Source organism: Dermochelys coriacea, chromosome 2 (genome assembly GCF_009764565.3).
Source record: "Dermochelys coriacea isolate rDerCor1 chromosome 2, rDerCor1.pri.v4, whole genome shotgun sequence".
NCBI classification, from domain to species: domain Eukaryota; kingdom Metazoa; phylum Chordata; order Testudines; family Dermochelyidae; genus Dermochelys; species Dermochelys coriacea.
The window spans coordinates 53,580,490-53,592,108 of record NC_050069.1 but is presented as its reverse complement, the minus strand read 5'-3'; the positions used below and the strand labels follow the sequence as shown (position 1 = coordinate 53,592,108).

The 11,619-nt window shown below is 41.8% G+C and overlaps 1 long non-coding RNA gene across 1 annotated transcript; it reads right to left on the bottom strand.

Moving 5' to 3' along the window:
* Positions 1-246: 246 nt before the first annotated feature.
* On the bottom strand, positions 247-2,260 carry LOC122458441. The gene is made up of 2 exons (XR_006278490.1): positions 2,152-2,260; positions 247-952 (listed from the first exon to the last, which is right to left on the bottom strand). It is a non-coding gene; the product is annotated as an uncharacterized LOC122458441 (long non-coding RNA).
* Between the last annotated feature and the right edge of the window lie 9,359 nt (positions 2,261-11,619).

Below are 11,619 nucleotides of genomic sequence, written 5' to 3'. Positions count from 1 at the left end.
GTTGTAGGCAGATATACCGAATTTTTTGGAAAGGCCTACCCTGTTCACACATAGAATTAAGTTTGACAGCCACATCTTAGTCTCCTGTAGATAAATTCCCAGTGCGATTGTAACCTCTGAGTGGGAAAGAGTTTACTTTACTGCCCCTCTCCTGGTTCTCTAACACACCTTCTATAGTAAAACACATGGAGACCCAGAATTCAGTCATTGAGGATATTCAGCAAGGATTGCACAGGATCAATCTGCCCATAAGCAAGTCCAAAAGGAATGAACTTAATTTGAAATATCAACTTTACAAAAGATAAACAAACTAATAGCTTAATTTCAGCTATAAAAGGCTACTTCACAATACACATAAATTGTCTTCACGTATACACAAACAAAAGAAACAAATTGAATCTAAACAAGTCAGTCCCCATAGAAACACAATGAAAAGCAACTCAGAGTTCCAAAAGCTTAGCTTGAGTTCACCTGAGTCTCACTTAGGCCATGTCTATACTTATGGCTAGATAGGTCTGCTGGGATTGATGCAGCGGTGTCGATTTAGCCAGTCTGGTGAAGACTCATTAAGTCAATGGCAGAGCACACTCCCCTTGACTTCTGAACTCCAGCTCCCCGAGAAGCATAAGATAGCGTCTCCCATCAACACAGCATGGTGTAGACACCACTGTAAGTCGACCTAAGTTACGTCAGCTTCTGTTATGTAACTGATGTAGCATAACATAGGTCAACTTACAGCTGTAGTGTAAACCAGAGTCTTTGTTCATCCACTCTATGCAGTCTGCTGAGTCAGAAGCACTACAGTAACATCTTCCCTCCTCTTGCCTGCAAAAGTCTCCAACCAGAATCCAGGCAGACTTTCTTCTCCTCAGCTGACCAGCTCAGTGAGTGATTCCCTAGTTGTGCAAACTACTTAACCAACCAATCATATTAGTTATATAAGTGAAAACCCCTGTTATAAGAAAAATACAAAACTGAGAATAGCACAATATAAATGACGCTTTCTCCACCATCACATTTAAACAAGAAAAGAGTTGGTGAACCAGACTGGTTAAGGCAATTTGGCTAAAATCAAATAACGTTCAAGATATACAATCAAAATGAAAAAACATTTTCCCTCCCAATTTCCCTTTTCTATTACTAACACTCACAGGTACCAACTTTACTATGTGCCAGGGGGTACTCGACCCCAGGTTCTGCCCCAGGCCCTGCCCCCACTCCACCCCCTCCCCCAAAGCCCTACCCCTGCCCCTGCCTCTTACTGCCCCCGCTCCAGCTCTTACTGCCCAGTTCCATCCCATCTCCCAAGCGCGCTGCATCTTCGCTCCTCTACCCTGCCCCCCAGAGCCTCCTGAACACTGCGAAACAACAGTTCGCAGCAAGGGGGAGGCACAGGAAGGGAGGGGGAGGCACAGATCTGCGGGGCCAGCCAGCGGGCCGGAGGCGCTGGGGGATGTGGGGGCAGCAGTGCAAGTATGGCGGCACGGTACAGTATGCCATGCCAGCAAGATATTTATAGCTGATACAGCATACCAGAAAGACACTGGAAGAGCTGGCCACCCCACGCCAGCAGCTCCTCTGGCGTGGCTGTAGCGCCTCCAGCCCTTTCAGGGAGCTGCGTCTCCTCCATCTGTACAGCAGCAGCCTCGCTGGAGGACAGGGCTGGGGGGGGAGGACGGGCACCGCTGGGGACGGTACGGCCACCAGAGGAGCTGCCGGTGTTCTTCTCCTTTCCTTGCTGCGGTTCCGAAGGCTCCGGGGCAGCAGGAGGAGGACAGAGCCCCCACCCCACACACCCCTGGTAACATAGGATGGATCATGGGGAGGAGACGGGGAGACTGTGAGGGCCGCATGCCCCCCTCTTAGCCGGTGCCTCCCCTCCCCCCATACCAGTAAGAAATGGATTTTACTTGCATCACTGGGTGGAAGGGCACTCATGGGGGGCTGCCAGCACCCACCATTTTTTCCCCTGTGGGTGCTTCAGTCCCGGAACACCAACGGAGTCGGCACCTATGCTAACACTGCCAGGGCTTCCCTGTTGGAAAGGTAACAGTATCACTACCCTGCTGCAAAATGCATCAGAGTTAGGAGAAAGCAACTTGCTTTCTGTTCCTGTAAATAACTATCTCCCAACTTATGCATCTCACTTACCCTTTTGTAAAGCAAGCACTTTCTTTCTTTTCCCCTCAGGCCTCCTTCCTCAGCAGTCAACCAATTCACTTGTGTAACCCTGCTCTATTGGCCAAACCGGACAGTCTCTACGTAAAAGAATAAATGGACACAAATCAGACATCAAGAATTATAACATTCAAAAACCAGTCGGAGAACACTTCAATCTCTCTGATCACTCAATTACAGACCTAAAAGTCACAATATTACAACAAAAAAACTTCAAAAACAGACTCCAATGAGAGACTGCTGAATTGGAATTAATTTGCAAACTGGACACCATTAAATTAGGCTTGAATAAAGACTGGGAGTGGATGTGTCATTACACAAAGTAAAACTATTTCCCCATGTTTATTCCCCCACCCCCCACTGTTACTCTCACCTTCTTGTCAACTGCTGGAAATGGTCCACCTTGATCATCACTACAAAAGGTTGGTTTTTTTTCTCTCCTGCTGGTAATAGCTCACCTTACCTGATCACTCTCCTTACAGTGTTTATGGTAACACCCATTGTTTTGTGTTCTTTGTGTATCTAAAATCTCCCTACTGTATTCTCCACTGCATGCATCTGATGAAGTGAGCTGTAGCTCACGAAAGCTTATGCTCAAATAAATTTGGTAGTCTCTAAGGTGCCACAAGTCCTCCTTTTCTTTTTGCAGATACAGACTGACATAGCTGCTACTCTGAAACTTGCTTTAATGAGCTCCCTAGTTCGCTGCTGCACTGCTTACTTTAGTTTGAATTATCACAAGCTGTTTTTATTATATATCTATGTAATATTCCTACTACCACACCCACCCCTCATTCACACAAATATTGAAAGGCATTTCTCAGTTAGACAAACAAGAGTTCTAGGCCAAGTCATTTTTCAGATTTTATGAGCCAGAAAAAAAAAAACTTTGAAAATTTTACCTGAAATTAACTTTTAAATTTTTTCTAAACACCATCAATTAATATTGTTTTCTGATTTTTAATCAAACTACCCAGAAAAAATTCTTCCTTTGGATCAGATGCAACATGCAAAGTTTCAGAAGATTGGTTTCTTTGGGGGGGAAGAGTTAAAAAAGAAAATCAGGTTTATAATGGGAAATAGGTAGTTAAGTAGTATTTCTCCCACTTTACCATGGGGAAACTGAGGCAGGGTATCTCCAGTGAACTGCCTAAGGGGGGCCAGAGGGAGTCAGTGTCAAATGGGACTAGAACTCACCAGTGCTTGACTGCCGTATCTACTAGATCAGACCTCCCTCCCAAGAGAAAGGAGGAGGAAAACAGACAATACAGTTGAGCAAGATTATTTGAAAGATCAAGCAACATATTAAGGAAAGGACCACATTATATCAATTACAGCATGTATACACAGATTCCTGTATGGCAGGCACACAAGCAGACATTCTCTTTATTAGTAGTATCTTGCTGCTCTGTCTCTCCATTGAAAACAAAATATGTCAATGGAATTTTTCGTCCTAATTAGGTTTCATAATAGTGTAAAGAACTGCCTGATGAGTATATGCACCACTACCCTCTACTGGATAGAATCAGAATGGCTGAGCTGTGTATTGGAGGCCATACATTGCTAACAGGTAGCCAAAAGTTCTTCAATTTAGGGGGTATGAGTATGAATTCTATTCCTGCTGCCACCAGGGCTTTCTTTGTACAGCACAGTGAAAACTGAAAAGCCTTAGGAGTCCTCAGATTTATTAACAAAAGCAATATTTAATGTTTCACCCCTGAATTATGAAAGAGTGACTGAATACAAGAGTTAAGGCCCTCATCCTTGCCTTAGGCTTTAACATTTGCAAGTAGTCATTATCTAACTGATCATGCCTTTTAAACAGATTTTATTGCTTTATAAATTGTTAGCTATAAAACACATTAAACATTGTTTAAAATAGATAGATAGATATATAGATACTAAGGTCAGAAGGGACCATTCTGATCATCTAGTCCGACCTCCTGCACAGTGCAGGCCACAGAATCTCACCCACCCACTCCTATGAAAAACCTCACCTAAGCTTTATAAATTGTTAGCTATAAAACACATTAAACATTGTTTAAAATAGATAGATAGATATATAGATACTAAGGTCAGAAGGGACCATTCTGATCATCTAGTCCAACCTCCTGCACAGCGCAGGCCACAGAATCTCACCCACCCACTCCTATGAAAAACCTCACCTAAGTCTGAGCTATTGAAGTCCTCAAATCATGGTTTAAAGACTTCAAGGAGCAGAGAAGCCTCCCTCAAGTCAACCATGCCCCATGCTACAGAGGAAGGCGAAAAACCTCCAGGGCCTCTCCAATCTGCCCTGGAGGAAAAAAAAATACAAAGCATACTGTTAATATTAATGATGCTGAAGTTTTATCAATTTAAAAGTATACAAAAATACAATTCTTTCAGACTTACCATAGCGTGATTAAAGCAGGCAGTCAGAACTAACACTAAATACACTCATTTGTTCTACATCCCATATTTTAAACTGATGAATTGTAGGTCATTGGCACTAAGGAGAGCCCATACCTCTGTTTGATTAAAGGGATTATCAGCTAAAATTAAATAAGTGGGAATGAAAAAAAAATCTCATCAGCCAATTCTTGAGAGGAAAATGGGAGCTTAGTAGGAAAATGGTAAATTACTATATATATGACATGATATGTAATGTATTCAACAGATGCTAAAGATTGACTCTTCACATGAATATTAGTTTTCTGCTGGAGTCCTGATATGATAAGACTGCAAAATCAGGATAGGTTCCTGATTTATCTTCATTCCCTCAATGAAGATAAAAGATCAAAACAAACAGGTTCATATCTGAGATATCTGTTAATCCTCTGCATAAATAACAGTTGGCTGCTTCACTTATAAAGGGCTTAGTGGGCCTTGATCATTTATAAACTTAATGCTACAGTTTATTCAAATATTCCATGAGAGCAACTGAAAAAAATCAGAAGCATATTTGTGTGTTGGTGTTACATAGTAAATTAAGAAATGAAAACAAAACTCAAAATATGTCATCCTGGAAGCCCGTTTCAGAGAGCTCAAGGTACCAACATCCTAATTCTAGCACATTGTAATTTCTGCTTCTTCTCAGATGGCGGAAGCCAGTTCCAGGAAGGTGACTGGTACAGGGTCAGAGAGAGGTAGGGAGTATTTATTAATCCCTCCTCACCCCAGCCTGAACATTGTTGAGAATTTCATTCTCCTGTCCTGTTCCAAGCAGGTATTTTTTCATACTTTATGTTGGAGCCTGGTGGAGTAGGTCCAGAGAGCCCTGAAGGGATGCCAAGCAGGAAGTAGTGAAATTGTCTGGCAGAGCCAAAAGCCCCACCCTTAGGGAGTCAAGATCTAGGACAAGGAGAGAATCCAGCTTGATGAAAGGTAAACAGGGCTGTTTCAAAAGTGCTGCCAAATCTGCAGTTTAGGAGACCTCACCAAGGTTAGCTGGATGTTTACCAGTCATGCTCTGGGTGCTGAGTATATGCTACTTTATGGCTGGCTGAAAACTCTGAGGAGGGGTTAATTAATAACCTGAACCCTCTGGGGAAAGGCATCTCCCCTTTACTGCTCTGGCTGGGGAGTGATGTAAATTATCCCGTCCTGTTTAAACAAGAGACTTTCATCCACTGTTCCCCTAGTTTCCTCCACAAACACGTGCATCCATTCTAGACACATTACTTATTCTCTCCCCCGCATAAGACTCAGACAACGGTTTGCATGTTGTAGGTGTTTGGAGCATGGGGAGAAAGGTCATTTGCTGAATTAATTGTGGCCTTGCAAATGCAGGCAGACTACAGCTGGTGGTAAGATTAATCTGAACTGGCCCTGTTTATAAATGTGAGTCATTATCATTCTCTGGCTGGGAGGGAGCTGACTTTTGTAAATTTGTATCTGAAAATTAGTGGAGAGAAGGGGAGCATGTGGGCAGTAGTGTAGGAGGAGCACTGAAAAGGACCCCCTGGATGTGCAAAGATTTTAGTTTTGAAAGCAGGTATCTTATGATTGCATGACAGCCTATAACTCCGGGGGAAATGAATAAATGACATACAGTCCAGTCTCCCAATATGCTACATTAATGGACAGTAGAGAAATTGCCTTGCCCCACAATAGTTCTCCCACTCCCTCAAAATTAGTTGTGATCTGCTAGTCACTTGTGGTGTACTGAATATGAGGTACAAAATATAGCTATTCTAAAATTACCACTACAGCACTGTGACTGTAAAGTAAAACAGTGCAGTATTCAGAGAAAAAGGAAGGGCTTATATGGTTGCTGGGGAAAATCTCGTAAGTCTGGTGGGAGGTGTGTGATGAGCATATGATGCCCATGAAAGGGATCAATCATCTCTCAGCAATTGCTAGCTAAATGTCCTGTATTCTCAGGGTACGCTCAGCTAATGAGAAGGAAACGTGTCATCAGAACCAATCTTATGTTTCACTGGTTGAGTATGTTATCAGTATCCTATTGGGGTTGGAATGCCCTGGGAAGCAAAGATGAGACCTGGCTTTAGTCACAGAGTTTGAATTAATCTTTCTCAGTAAAGCAGTTGTTGTTCCTCTGGAATCTGAAATGTTATTACCCTAAGCACAGCAGTGTACAATGCTCTGAGACATGTTTTTAAATGTCTCTATGTGGAGTGAAATGACTTTTTTTAAAAATAGGTATTATGAAACTAATTTGGGTGGGGTTTGGAAGCATTTCAAATCAAAAGCATTTCCAGTAATACTCATTTAGCACTTTTCAGCTATTGGTCTCAAGGCAGGTCACAATAATGGTATCTTTATCCCCATTTTACAGATAAGGCAACTGAGACAGGAAGAATTTAAGTGACTTGTCCAAAAGTAAATCAGTGCCAAATCTGGGAACAGAACCACAGTTTTCTGCCTCCTGGTCCCATACCCATTATCAGGTGGGTCACACAGTCTCTAAAGAATTACCTACCTCTGTCTGACAATAATTCAGCCCCCAGTGATAGAGTTCTCTAATTTTAAAAAACCACACACACTATCCACTGTTTACCAGAAGGGTCCTGTCACTATCTAAAGCTATGGAATTAAAACTAAATGCATTGCAAGTTTCCCCATTCAGCACCCTTGTAATCAGGGAATTTTGGAAATAGTGTATAAATTAATAGTGCTGGTTTTGTTTAGTTTCCAGGAAATTGCAGCACAAATGGACTTACATTACAGTACTTCTCCTTGAATGTTCTTCAGAAATGCTCTAGCTCTTTACAGAACATATGACTTCATAAAGTCCCAGGAGTGCTTTCGCAACACCATGAACGCATGGAGCAGTGGCCAAATCATAAATTATGATTCCATCTCAGCATATATGCTTGGATAATTTTCTAGTTTTTCTTCTGCTTATCCCCAGAATTCATAATAAGAGAAAATATGTTGCTGTAGTATAAAAAGCTGCATTGCAGTAAAAGCACTGAAGAAAAGATTTAACACTGCCTTGTAGCTATTACAATATGGCTTTTTAATTTTAAAGATTCTTTTTTGGCTCAGCTGCTTACAGGCTCAGACAGTGATCTTAATGTAATATATGTAGAATGTGGAATGGGGCCCAGATTCACCAACCTGTTCTGCTCCCTTTGCTCCACTCCAGAGTTACGAAGGGATCAAAGAGCCATGTATTTTCCATATTGGGGGGTTCCCCTGACATAGAGTCCCCAGCAGGCATCAAGCTAGCATAGCAGCCCCCCCACGTTATACTCTCTGTCCCATTTCAGGGTGCAATCCAGACCAGTGAGGGGCTCTGTCACCTCTGCCTTGCAACCTGGGTGCCTCACAATGCTTTGCTGCTGTAGCTCCCAACGTGGGCTCCTCACAGACAGCCTCACAGCATGCAGGTCACACCCTGAGTGCCTTTGTATAGCCACAACACTGGTCCAGCAATTCTGACCACAGCAGCCTGTCAGTAACACACCAGCCACACTCTGGCTTCCAGCAGTTTTGGTTACTACCTGCAGGGTGATCCCATCACACTCCCAGTTCTGGATTTTCCCCCAAAAAGTGTTTTCTGTACCATCCAGCCCTCTCCTGGACAGTTCAGATATTGAGGTCCGTTGCCCCTGTATACAACAGCTTGCTACTTTTACTGATGTTACCAAAGAGTTCAGTTTAAACACAACACTGGATTTGTTTTGATTAAAAAATAAAACAAGTTTATTTAACTACAAAGAGTTAGGTTTTAAGTGACTACAGGTATAAAGTAATAAAGTCAGAAATGGTTACAAGAGAAATAAAGATAAAATGCTATCTAGTAGTTAACATTTAACAAGCTAGACTTGGTTCAAGATAAAATCCTGACCACAGGTTCCCAGCAATATGGCTGACCAAATTTTCATGTCAGCATCCCTCCCAAAGTCAAAAGGCTGGTTCCTCTCTCTTCTTAGGTGAGAGAGAGAAGCTGGGGTGTGTTTGCCCCTCACTTTCACAGTCTAGTCACGGTTTGAAATGCATTTTCCTGAGGGTTACCCCTAGGAAAATTTCTTCCCACTCTGAGGACAGAGACATGGAGTCTCGTGGTGAAAGGGGTTCCATGTTGCTTCTTGGTAAATGCAGATTTCTGACTCCCTTCATTCCCAAAGAATGTCTACCTGACCTGTGATTGCCAGACAATTTTGATGACACTTAGCTAGAGGCATCAGACTCTCCTTTGTCTTTGAGAAACAGGTTTACCCCCTCTTGTTGTCCCAAGGATCCTGTTTACTACTTATATGTAAATTAAGGAAAACACACATTGTTTTGTTTAGGACAGACCTGTTTACCAATTTCTGCCTAGTCAGGGCTATGTGGGTTTGAACATGTGCTAACATCATCATACATGGAGTATTCATAACTTTACACAGAATGTTGCTACATACATTTCACCATGATATTATTGACCAGTGAGTTATTAGTTTTCAGATGATACCTCACAAGGTATATTTTGTAGGAATATTGTTATAATAGTATGAAGGGAGTGAATACAGGGTGCATTCAGTCACACCTTCTCCTAGTCCTAAGTGCAAGAGGTGTTTTAGAGGAAGAGAAGGTTGGTGAGGGAGTGTAGCCAGAGCATGTTGCTCCCCTGGTTAATGGATGGCCTCTTGGGAGCCCTAGCCAACTGGCATAGTTTAGAGCTGCTCCAAGGCTGCTCTAATCTACACTGGGGGCAGGGCCACAAAGAGTGACCCTATCATTTGGTTTCAGAGTAGCAGCTGTGTTAGTCGGTATTTGCAAAAAAGAAAAGGAGTATTTGTGGCACCTTAGAGACTAACAAATTTATTTGAACATAAGCTTTCGTGAGCTACAGCTCACTTCATTGGAATGCATCCGATGAAGTGAGCTGTAGCTCACGAAAGCTTATGCTCAAATAAATTTGTTAGTCTCTAAGGTGCCACAAGTACTTCTTTCCTATCATTTGGGAGTTGTTGCCAGTTCTGGCCTCTTCCCTCCTGTTCCCCCTTTCATCTATACCCAGCTGTAAATTTAGCTCTAGAACTCTAAAAATAAAGCATGTGGCCTATTTTAAATTAAGACTCTTATTACAGGAATAGTGAAACTATAGGTTGGATGGCAAGGCAATGCCAAGCTGAGTACCTTCAATATATTGGTGATGATACAACTTCAAATGTCTTTCATTTCCTCTATTGGCTTACTGTATACATCAACTAGGAGGGGTGACAACAAAGAACCACTGATGACTCTATAGGCCTCTCAGCAGATGAACAATTGTTCCACAGGATATTCCTGGACCTCTTTGAAAGGCAGGAAAGAACCACAAAAACTTACTCTCCATTGCTGCAAGATCAAACAGGTGAGTCACTATAGCAAATAAAACCAGCATGGCATACATTTGTAGGCTATTACTGCATTCCTTGAAGGTGTTCAGCCAGCCGTGAAATGAACCAGTAGCCTCATGCACACCCTGGCATGGCTTATTGCTATTAAACTAAGGCTTGCTACCTTTAACTTTCTTCAAAAAACAAAATGGGGATAGAGATATTTAAGGCCTCCTTCCACTCTGAAAAAGAGTCCCTAGCAGAAGGCTAAAAGAAAATGGTTAGAAACACATTTCTGCTATTATTCTAATGTATTCATTTCCCCCCTCTTTTTTAAACACCTTTCGCGATTCCTTTCTACCCTCCGCAGCCCTCAGAAGCTCAGCTGCTATTTCAGCAAGTTTGTGGCCAAAACCCCAATTTCAGTGTTTTCTGTTTTCAATTCCCTTTCTTTTAAAAATACTAAAGAGAGAATATCAATCATTTTAGTTTTTACAATATAGTTAAAAGTACCTGGAGGTCCTCCAAATGGTACAGAAAGGGCAAGTTGGCTCTCTGTGGTTAAACTATCACTTTCTCTCCTCCTAATCATTCACCCCTACCATTTACTTTCCTTCCCAACCAATCAACATAATTTGTACAAAGCTTATTTGTATATTATTTGATTATTTGTTTTTCAGTAATGAACTCCTTTAACAGCGCATATGAGATATGAAAAAGGACTAACAGACCAATCAGAATTTGGATTTGGAAAACTGGCATATAATAGTATAAACTATTTCTAATGGTCTAAACTGCTGCTAATATATTTAACAGAATTAGTATGGACTCTTTATTTTGTCCATTGCTAGAAATCATTCCTATCTATGCAGTCTCAATTCCACGTACAGCTCTGTAACACTCTGGCACCCCAATATTCACCACTGTCATGTAATTAGGATATGTTTTGCACAAAGTAGGCCTTGTGAGGTATCATTCTAAAAGTCTTGATCGGCTAGACATTGATATCTTGTTGGATTGTATGTGCTGTCATCGTATGTGAAATTATGAAGTTTGGCTATGTGTGTGTTACTGAAACATACTCACAAGCAGCCTTTCAGATACAACAGTAAAAAGGCCAAATTATGTTAATGACTTGTTGAGGAAATGCACCCAAGCACAGGGATTACCCCAGGAACTGTGTACAATAGAAACTTCTCAGAGATAGCTCTACACAGTAGGAACTGTTTGACCCAGGTCACAGCAAAAGAGCTTTCCAGCAAATGGGAAGAAGATATAAAAGGGTGGAAATGACATAATGTGGGACCTCGCTCTCCCAACAACGCACCTGGAAACACCTGAGGAACAGAGACTGAACTGTGGGAAGTGATGGTCCCAGGCTAGAGGGATTTCTAGTCTGTGTATGAAAACCTGGGAAACGTAAACGTAAACTTAAGCTTGTGCCTTAAGTATCTGCCAGCCTCTTTATCACTCAGGGTGGGAATTTGCTCATTCATATCCTACCTTTCTAGTGTGTTAAATGTGTTTTCAGTTTTTATTTACTAGGTAATCTGCTTTGATCTGTTTGCTATCACTTAAAATCTATCCTTTTGTAGATAATAAACTTATTTTATGTTTTAGTCTAAACCAGTGAGCTTTGACTGGAGTGCATGGGGAAAAACTCTGCTTGGTTACCACAGGTGTGCAT